Source organism: Apis cerana, linkage group LG14 (genome assembly GCF_029169275.1).
Source record: "Apis cerana isolate GH-2021 linkage group LG14, AcerK_1.0, whole genome shotgun sequence".
In the NCBI taxonomy this organism is placed as follows: domain Eukaryota; kingdom Metazoa; phylum Arthropoda; class Insecta; order Hymenoptera; family Apidae; genus Apis; species Apis cerana.
This window is the reverse complement of record NC_083865.1, coordinates 10,713,913-10,725,254: the sequence shown is the minus strand read 5'-3', so window position 1 is coordinate 10,725,254 and position 11,342 is coordinate 10,713,913. Positions and strand designations below refer to the sequence as shown.

General features: G+C 37.6%; 1 long non-coding RNA gene across 1 annotated transcript; it reads right to left on the bottom strand.

Moving 5' to 3' along the window:
- Window positions 1–1,928: 1,928 nt before the first annotated feature.
- LOC114577810 (uncharacterized) lies at window positions 1,929–6,382 on the bottom strand. Its single transcript, XR_009832628.1, has 3 exons — window positions 4,107–6,382; window positions 3,597–3,840; window positions 1,929–2,485 (listed from the first exon to the last, which is right to left on the bottom strand). It is a non-coding gene; the product is annotated as an uncharacterized LOC114577810 (long non-coding RNA).
- Window positions 6,383–11,342: the final 4,960 nt, after the last annotated feature.

The window sequence follows — 11,342 nt, the reverse complement described above, 5'->3', positions numbered from 1 at the left end:
TTTATTCGCATTATATTCGTAATATCTATTTAACTATTCTTCATTAATCAGTAATTACTTAATACCGCAATAAAAACAAAAAAGGAGAATTAAATGTAAATTCAATTTCAAATCATTTGTACAATTATATTTTTTTTTGTATTTTAAATTCTATTTAAAGATGTTTCATTTTCGAGAATTCCAAAAGAAATAATATCTTTTCTCTTGGTTAAACAAGTTCTCTGAATATTTTTTATTTATTTTGAAATTTATTTACAATTATCATATCCTTTTTTAATAAGTTTTTGTTTATCATATCCTTTTTTAATAAGTTTTTGTTTTTTTTTTAATTTGTAAAATATTTTAAAAAATTACAATATTGAAATATTTCTGAATTTTTTAATGAATAATAATACTAAAAATAAATATTTTTTATAAAAATAAAGATTTATCGTGAAAATTAATCTTCTGGAATATCTATTAAATCATTACATTATAATGTATCTAATGTATAATTATAAATCGTGATTTTAATTTTATCTACTTATATAATTGTTCTGTTTAGAAATAAATAACAGAAAAAAATTAATTTTTAAATATTCATTTTTTTCATAAAAGCTGTTAAATAGTTGTAATTTAAATAATAATTAATAATTATTAATATGATATATTAATTGTTATTATTAATTATATGTAATTTGTGTACAACTTAGTTATAAATATAAATGTCAATTATTTATATAAATTGCATCATAAAATTTTAATGTTTTAATTTAGCGAAAGAGATTGTTAATGATTGTTACTAATACAGTTTTAGTTTTGAAATTTTTCCACATTTACATTTTTTTAAATATCTTAATGCAGTTATAAATTTTAAAAATAATAATTTAAGAATAATAAATTTTGGTTTATAAAATTATATCAACTTTTCATTGCAATAAATTATTAGAATTATAAATTAACAATAAAATATTTTCGCAAAACTTTATAAACTTTGTTAAATTGCTTAATCTGAATGTACAAGATAATTCGTAAGAAGTAAAATGTAGAAATATAATCCAATAATTTTCATTATTTTTTTTTCAAAACTTTGAATAAAATCCTTATAACATAATGATTTTTAATCATTTATTTATTCTTAAAATTTATATTCTATATTTAAACATAGAATTATATATTATTTTAAATTTATATTTTATTTAATTAAACCTAATATTCAATATTATCTCTTCATATATTTCATATAATTATCTTTATATATTACGTATTATTACATCATTTAGAAATAAAATTTATTACATCATTTAGAAATAAAATACAAATAAGTACATAATGAAAAATTTTAATATGTTTCTGAAAATTCAAGAAATTTCCAAAAATTTTGAAAATTGACGTCATTTCCAGGATTTTTCTCAAAACAAATAACAAAAAATGTAAATAAACATTGAAAATCAAAATAAACAGACTATCGTTTGTAAACAAACGGAAATTTTAAGATAAATCCCAAAATTTCTACAAATTTGACATTATTTTCAGGAATTTTCTCAAAACAAATAACAAAAAATATAAATAAACATTGAAAATCAAAATAAACAGACCATTGTTCGTAAACAAATGAAAATTTTAAGATGAATCTCAAAATTTCTATAAATTGTTGAAAGTTTTTGTAAATAAACATTGAAAATGTAAATAAATGAAGGAATATGTAAATTAATAAACTTTTGTTCAGAAATAAAGCAAAATTTTTAAAACAAAGCTGAAAAAATTTATAAAAAAATTTTAAAAATTCCGAGAATTTCTTATCATTTGCCAGAACTGCTAAAATTTTTTATATTTTTGATTTTTCGTTAATTCGTTAATTTGATGCAGCAATTTTCGAATCGTAATTTTTCATCATAATGAAAAGATTTTTAGGATTGGTGTGCAGATATTTAAATAATAAGATATAATTTTTATAAAAATGTAAACATTTATTAAAATATTTATCAAAATGTAATTTAAAATGCAAAATACAAAAACAATTTTAAATAATAATATTTTAAATAAAACATTTTTTTAAATATTTAAAATTACAATTAAATATATTTCTTATAATAATAAATATTACATAGTGTAATATTTTTAAAATTACATGTATAATTTTTATTATAATATATTATTATAATTATATTTTAATTATATTTTAAAAATACATAAAGTAAATGTTTTTTAACAATAGTAATTGTTAATAATAAAACTTAACATTCTTAAGTTATCTCTGTATTATCATTGAACCGTTCCAATTTGTCCTTGTTAGCCGTGTGTGACTATGGACGAAGAGGAGAGGCTAACAAGTTGTCTAATGATATAATAATTGTGTATAGGTTGAACAAAATAGCGTAGAATCATGACTGATCGTGGTTGCATAATCAGTTCTGTTTAAGCAATTTAAAATCATATTAATATAGTAAACGAAGTAGTAAATAAATGAAGCCAAAATTAAACCTAATTTGATGACGTGATTTGCCTGCAACATACAAAAATTGATTTATCAAATTATATATATTTTATATATATCATATATATATATATAAATAATAAATTCTTATCTATAAAAATAATATACAAAAATTATAAATATTTTTATACAAGATATATAGGGATAGAGAGTTAAGATTTTATTTGTAATAAATAGCTCAAAGAAGAGAAGCTAGAAATTGTCCTATTATTAATTTTTACAAATATCTTGAATAATTGGGTAAATAAAGTGAGAGATATAATAAAAATTGTGAAAACAATGATCATCTGAAGAGTATAATTAAATAAATATGGACAAGAAGCGCGATATAAATAGGAATTAAATATTAATGACATCTTTTGAATATCAATGATATTGAAAGATATTTTAAATCTCTCTCTCGTTTTCTATCTTCGAAGAAATTGTCTTTGATACTCGAAAGATAACACTGACTCATTTTTCTTGCGATATCATATCTTCTTACCATTTAAGAAATGTCTTTGGTATTCAAAAGATGGCGTTGAAGATCAATTCTATTATCCTTTATTCTCTTTCTATTATTTGCTATTCTTGCCTATTTTGTTTTATCGAAAGCTGGTATGGACGATCGATTCTTACTTTTCCGATTATTCATTCGTGTTCTATTTATTTGTTTAATCTGGAGATGGCGTTGATTCTCAAATCTTTACTTTGTATCTATCTTTCTCTCATTATATACTATCCTTATCTGGCACGTTAAAAGGAAATTCTCGATGAATATATCTTTTCTTTCCATAATATTTTCAAATGGATATTTTAATAAAAAGAAAAACATAATTTATATTCTCACATATCATTTTAAATATATATTTATGCATCGTTTGCGCTAAAAATGGATCCAGGCAACAGTTTTTATAAAAATATACAATCTTTTTTTACTTTGAATAATTGTAATACGTAAGATATTAAATTTTTAATTTTCCTGATTTACAGAAAAGAATAAAATATAAAATTTATAAATACATCTCGTACGATGTATAAATTTGAATAAAAAATAACATGTTGCCATAGTTACACAATTATCGATTTGGATATAGCTTCGTATAGAAAGAAAATCGATCTTAACATTTTCTTTCCTTACCTTTAAACTTTGCTGTCCATGGATTGGTCGCAGAAGGAATTAAAGATGGCCGTACTTTTTCCATTGTTTCTACCTCCGCTTTCTCTCGCCCACCCTTAATCTCTCTAGATGGGTAGCTCGAAGTGGTGGGGTGAAAAATGGCCGAAAATATTTTGGAAGGTTATCGAAGCGAGGCTGAGTTCCCTTATCCATTCTTGCAAAACTATTCAAGAATTTAAACGATGGCCCCGGACCGTCGAAATATCTGCACCACGTACAAGACAATGAAACAGAAATTTATTTTCATCAAATTTTTACAATTGCGATTTTGTTGTACAATATTTTGAAGTATATATATATTTTTTTTTTATATTCGAAAATCAAAATCACTCGACAAATATCACACGAATGAATAAACGCGATTGATTTCGTTCAATTTTGTATCGCAGTAATACGAACGATTCATATAACCAATTTAATAAAATAAATGAAAAATTGCCAAGTATTTAAATATTTCTACAAAACTTATACCCCCTTTTATCCTCTGATCCTCCATCAAAGAATCTTTCTTTTTTTCCTCCTCTTTTATTTCTCTCTCTTCTTTTTGCACAAGTATTGACCGACCGGCATCGTCGGTGCTTTGCTCTGAGGTTCTTCGGGATCTCGAGAAAACGCTCGCCGTTGTTTTTATTGCGCGAACGCGTTCGAAAGGAGAGAGATGAACCGGTGAAAAAGGAAAGAGAAGGAGGGAGGAAATAAGGGAAGGCGAAAGGAATAGGAGAGCCGAAAGGAAAAGCAAATGAGACTCGATGCTCGAGAGGATGGAGGGGGAGAGCCGGTAATGCGAATGGTATGCAAGAAATCGCGAGTCGTTTCCTCTTTCCCTCTTTTCTTTCGTTCCTCCCTTCCCTCCCCTCCCCTTCCAATCTTTTCCACGGGCAAAAACTTGGCTGGGAAGCAACCCTCCGCCTCTTTCATAAGAAAGAACAGAGAGAGAGAGAAACTGCATGATCGAATACCCCTCTTTCGAAGAGAGTTATTCGATACGCGCACGCTTGCACTTGTTTCGTCGAAATTCGTTGCAACGGGATTAAATCGGGGAATTCGCGTTTTAAAACGCAAATCCAGGGGATGCGAATTTCGGACGGTGAATAACGCCTGGCCACTCGCTGCTCGCCGCTTAATTTAACGGGGAATGGGAGGAGGGAGGGGGTTTAAAGTGTTCAAACGATAATTCAAACGCATCGAGGAGAAGAACGACATCGAAGTCGTTCATTTTTCACGGATATGTTTGATTTTCGCCAACGAAATTATTCGTTCGTTGAAAAAATCCCTCCCCATCCCTCAAGCAGCTGCTCCTCTTCCTCGTTCCACTCACCCTTGGATCTTTATCTCATCGTAATTGTATTATTTCGATCGTCAAAAACTCTTCCTGTCTAACTAAATTTCTTGAAACGTTGAATAATACCACTCATCGAATATTATTCTCCAACGTTTCGAGGAAGCCTCGAGGTCGGAGCTATTCCTAGATGCGCGTGAAATAGAAAGAACGCAAAATGGAGATATTATAGTTATTTAACGAGTTTCGCGAGGAAGAGAATAAAATTACGCGAGAGAGAAAGAGAGAGAGAGAGAGAGAGTTTAGCACGCAGAGGAGAGGTAGGAGAGAGAGAGATGCAGAGTTTATTGATTTAATTGCACGGCAATTAGTTTGCCGTTTGTCGTTAAATTTCATCCGGAACGAAGCAGCGATTCGCTTGTTTAACCAATGATTAATCGCCGCCAGTTTTATCTGTAGCTAACAAATGGCGCTTAATGGGTAACCAGAAACGCCATAGAGCCAGTCGGAAACACCATTCGGCCATCGATCGACATTAGCGGTTTACGCGTTTACGGGTAAACCCTCCCCTCCCGGACAACTTTGCCAGCTCCTTCATCCGATCCCGATCGAAATAGTTTTTCAATTTTCACGGACGATTGGCCGCCACCCTCCGCTCCCAATTTTCCCGTCGCTTGGCTTTTCGATTATCCACCTCCAAACGCATCCAGGAAACATCCCCGGCCGGGACCCCACGCGAATTAAACCACCGATTCCCGCAAGCGATACGCTCCATCCGTCTTCCGAATTCGGACTCCCCACCCCCTCCCCCCTCGCGAAACAACTTTTCACGCGCCTGCTAACTTCAATTCCCATCTTCTGATCCCATTGCATTGTTCGAGGAAGAAGACTGCAGCGAGAGAGAGGGAGAGGAGAGGATGCTTAATCGTTAATCGATCCGATTTTGCAAGTGTCGGTCGGTTAAACCCGGCGTTCGTTCGATCGCCTCCTTTTTCCGTATTCGTTCCGTCGATCGTATTTCTCGGAGGGGAGAGGAGAGGCGAGGCGAGGATTTCGGTCTTTTGATAATCTTCTGAAAGGGACAATGGAGAAGGGAAGAGGGAGGAAGGGAGGACCGCGTTGGATAAATTATGACGCGATAAGGAGAGGCAAAAACAAAAGATGGCGGCTCGAGTGAGGAAATAATAACAATAACGAGGGTATTTGATCGTGGTGTAAGTCTGTGGGTTTTTGCGAAAATTCATTTATTCATTCCCGTCCCGTCCTTCCTTTCGGTTTCAATTTTTAATTGGGACAACGATCCGTTAATTCTTCGAAACGAATTAAAACGCGTGCGTAAATTATTTCTCGAGAGACTGTGTTAATTCCTTCTCCCCCTCCCTTTCCCTCCTCCCTTGGCAAGGTTAGTAGGGCAGGTTGATACGCGAGGGTTGATACGAAAGGGTTGCGGACGGAAGAGGAAAAACTCGTGTGTCGTGAAATTCGGGAACAAGTCTTGTTTCTCGTTTCATTTCGAAGAGATATTACTCTTACTTGGCCACGGAAATGGAAAAGGTGATGAAAGATGATTTTTTCCTTCTTTTATAATCAAAGAGAAAAAAGAAAAAGACGGAGCGGAAGGTTCTTAATTAAAGAGCGTGTCGGTCGAGGATCGTTAAACTCGTAAGGGAGGAGGGGAGAGAGAAAATAGCGAACGCAAGGGGGAGGGTTTATAATAGATGCCGTTGATCGCGCGACACTAAAAACTCTGGCCGGTTTATAAGTTATAGCTCGTCCCTTTTACGCGCTTCTAAAAAGTGAGACGATGAAGGCCTCGTAAAGAGTTGGCCCCCCGAGGCTGTCACTCGTAAACTCGCGAGAGAGAGAGAGAGAGAGAAAGAGAGAGAGAGGCGTTGTGCTCGAGTCGTAAAAAAAAGTCTCTCCCCCTTTTACAAAACTTATATACTTAAACTTGTACAATTTCTCTCCTCCCTGTAAACGAGGTGAACTGTAAATCCAATCCTTGAACACCATCGAGTCGATACGCGATTAGAACGCGCGCGCGAGAGAGAGAGAGAAGGTAAAAACCACCGCCCCCGAAACGATTCTCCCCTCTCCAACCAGCTCATCCCCTCCTTTCTTTCCTTTCTTTTCCCCGGCTCTTTTTTTTTTCCTCTCCGTTTGGCGAAAGGAAGCAAAAGGGAGGCATAGGGGGACGGCTCGAGGAGGAGGTGGCTTCCTCGAGAAAGAAGGGGGAGAGCGGTCGGTTGAGGAGGGGGTGGGTCGAAGGGTTGGAAAGGCAGCAGGGGGAAAGAGCGCCTTCGTCGGCCACCTTCGCCGCTCCAGTATTTCAGATAAGAATAAAGTAAACGGCGAATGGGGTTGGCGGAGGGGTTGGGGTGGTGGCGAATGGGGGAGGGAATGGATGCTTCTCCGGACTGGGCCGTATCAAAGCGAAAGGGGTGAAGCAAAAAGTACGACGATCGATGCTTACCGGCCACACAATGAAGACGCTGCCGCTTTACACTTTTCCTTCTTTCCACTATCACTTCTCCCCTCCCTTTCTATCTCATTATACGTTACAGACTCCTCCGGAGAAAATTCAACTCTATTGCATTCGATCCTAAAATTCGAAATGAGTCAATGAGCCAATTTACAATCGTTTTTGTAAATTTTATTCCCCCCTCCCTTTTTCTTTTTATTCTCTTATTCTCTTTTCACTCGCTCGTGTTTACAAACGAGATGTTCGAGGCCCTCGTAGGAATACGAATTATTAACGATGATTTATTAACTTTCTCGTTAAGTGTATACGTATGTAGAGAGGAGAAAAAGTAGCGTAACCACCCTCCCGTCCATTGATCCGTAATAGCCTCGTACGAACGATATTCCTCCCCCCTCCCCCGATGTAGAAGTTCGTGTTTTAATACTCGTTAGAAGTTGGCTACAATTTTCCTCGGTGTTAACTGAAAAACGACGATCGTTACTCCTTTTTTCACCGCCCCCTCCTCCTCCTCCTCCCCCGTTGGTACGCTGTCTTCGAGGCTTGCTCGAGAGTAATAGAGGCGAATGGCGGGAGGCGGGATGAATTTCCTAATTAAAACTCGCGGGAAACTATTTAAAACTTAAAAAGGAACGAGGCTAGACCCAAAGCAACCCCGGGTCCCATTATCGCCCTCGCCACGAGCAACTTCGGCAAATTATGAATTTCATCGGACTTGCTACCAAACCCTCTTGGACAAGGTAACACTCCTCTTTTATTTTTCTTTCCTTTCCTGCTCTCCTCCCTTTTTTTTCTTCTTCTTCTTCTTCTTCTTTCGAGTTACAAATTGCAACGACACGAATACCTGAAAGAGAGAGGGGGGGAGGGAGTCCCTTTAGCATCAATTCGAAGAAAGAACGGAGGAAACGAGAAAGGGGAAGAAAAAGTGGCAACAGGCGCAATTAATCGTATCAAGGGTTTACGTACCAACCGGCTCGTTTCCCTGAAAAGGCAGAATCCGGGAAATGCCTCCAACCAACAACGCTCTCCCTCTCTTCTTTTTATTTCGAGAAATGCTTCCATCCCCTCCTCGAGACTTACTTTAACTGCTTGCAACGCAGCGGGCAATTAGAAGCGGCGTCTTTTAAGCCGGGTCATAGATTTTTCCGGGTAGCTACACCGTTTAAAGCGGGAAAATTTAAGGGCAGTTTACAAGCCACTTGATGCATGTGGTATAGACGTACTTAATTTTCTCGCTATAATACTTTCTCTTTTGCAACACTTCGAGACGCAGCCTCGACTAGCTTGGTTACACCGACCAAGATCAATCGCGAAAAATTGCGAGAAATATTGTTCGCGTTGTCTCGAACTACAAGAATGGAAAAGATTTTTACGCAATTTCTCGCGTCAAAATTTAAGGCATGGCTTGCGGAGGATAGTTTTTCGCGAGCAGCAAAGGCGACTTCTTTACCGACTGTTTGGAATCACGCAACGCTGCCATCTTTGTTTCGTTCGGAGAACGTGTATCGAGCTTTCTCTCCGCCGATCAGGAAAAAAACTTTTCGAGTTGGAAACTATTGATAAGAAATGGAAGACAGAGGGCGACAGGATAAAAGAATCTGATAAAAATCCAGAAATATTTTCGTGCTTTTAAAAAATCGGAAGCGATACTTTGTTTAAAGAGATACTCTTTCCATTCCCTTCTAAACTAGGCACGTGAACGTTACATCTATTTCCAATTTATCGAAAAGAGAGAAATAAATAAAAGAAAAAAAAAATGGATGAAACGTTATACGAGCAACGAACTTTTAACAAAGTTCCTTCACCTTTCGTCAATTCGTTCGATCGAGGGATTTGATTAACGGCGGATTAACGGACGAGGGGGAAAAAAAGATCCGACTCTATCTCTATATTAATTAATTCCTAAGTAACCTGTCGCTCAGTGTTAGTTGCGAGCTTTGTAAATTCGTAATAAGTCCGGCCACGTCAGAGCCCTTTGAATAAATAAAATCGGCCGCGGATCGATCCGGTGTCCACGGTTTGTTCGGCAAAAATGTGTACTCGGGAGCGGTGCCTAAATGTCATACCGGCGACGAGCGCTAATGAACTTTATAATTAACGCGACAGACGAGCTTGCAACGCGACCGGATTACATCGTGTCAAACGAATCGCGGCAAATGAAACGATTACCAGCTGGCTGCCCTATCGTGAAATTCAACGATAGGGAGCGTATGCGCGGGATCGACTACGAAATTAATCGGTCGATCGCGTTCTCTATCCCGTTGTTTGCTTCGATTCCAATCATCCCGATATCGATTTTCTTTTGCATTACCGTTTCTCGTCGGTGTAAAAGAAAAATTGAAACTTTTCGGCTCGAATATATCTAAAGATCTCTTGCGACGAATGAAATTCCGTATCTCTTCAAATCTTCTATAATCTTTTTTGGGAACCGAAAAGAAAAAAGAAAAAGGAATTCCTCCTTCGCGTCGAGAGGAAATTAATATGATATGATATACACATTCTTTTTTCCGTAACAAATGGTTAATACACGTATCAAACTGGTCGTTACGGTGGCAATATGGCGTAATTATGATAAACTTATTCCCGAGCGTGATTCGACACGGATTCGAATTTGCGTGGGAAATTAAATACGCGTAATTATACGATCCCCGGCCGGGCTTAATTATTCAGTCGATCGGCCAATTAATTTTTGTAAGCGTCTCCGGGCCCCGGTTGTAATTCGATACGCGTGCACTCCCCCTGCCCCCGGTTAATCCATTTTCACCGGCGCGGCGCCGGTTTCCACCGGTGTTTCCACCGTGAAATTAAACGACTGCTAACGAGCCCGATAAAAATTCGGCCGACCTAATTTTAGCTTCCGATCGGAACCGCGGCTTTCCCTCATTCCGCGATTTATCGAGCGCAAACACGGAGAGATGCCTTCGCTCTCGCATCCTCCCCTACGTATCGTTACCTGTCCAACACCATTTTATTCTTTAACGAACTTTAATCACAATCGCTCATCGTTCGTATTTCCATTTTTTCGAAACACGACGAGAGACAGAAAAGAGATAGAATATCATCCCTGATACAATTTGAGAGGGGGATTTTCGCGAAACTCAAACCCGCGGCCCGAGAGGAGAGACCCGTAGGGATCTTTTTCCGTAAAAGCGAAAGAAGGAAAGTTTAGAGGGGACTGCGTTTAGAGTTTCGGTCGAGGGGAGGCAAAGAATAGACGAATCGAGAGCGACCATTGCCGAGGGTCTAAAAATCTCCCTCCACCCTTGCCATTCCCCTCCACTCTGCCATTCGATCGTCCTTCCGGTTCTTTCTCTTTCTCTGCCTCTCGCGCGCGTCTTTTTTCACGGCGTCGCGCGCCCTCTCTTTCCCACGCGCTAGCCCGCTCTAAGCACGGCTAATTCAAAATGGCGTCGCAGCCCCTATATCATTCGCAGCCTTGGCTCGCCTCCCTTGCACTCTCTCTCTCGCCCCCCTCCCTCCCCCGCCCCTGCCGCCGCTACGATCCTCGACCCTAGTCGTGGCAGCGCGTCAGGGGTGGGGCCACCGAACTATGGCGCCCCGCATATACCCTCCAGGTCCTGCACCCCCTCCCCCCTCGCCCTCCTGCGCTCTTCGCGTCTCGGAACTCGACCAACAAATTGAAATCCTGCATTTTCCACGAGCCTAAGCCTCAGCCAGGGCCTAGTAGTTTTGCCAGTAGCGTATCCATCATCGCGTACGATTTCTCTGGTTTCACACCAGAGGAAAAAAATCATCGAGACGGGACGGGATGAGAAATTTTTGAGAATTGAAAGGAAAAAGAAGAGAATTCGAATCTTCGAATTCTCTCTTTCCTTCCCCCCTTCTTTTCTTTATTTCCTCTCTTTTTCTTTCTTTTTTCCTGGCGCCACGAAGGAGTGAACGATCTCCGTTTCGGAATTTTCGCACACAAACGCGCACACACGCGGCG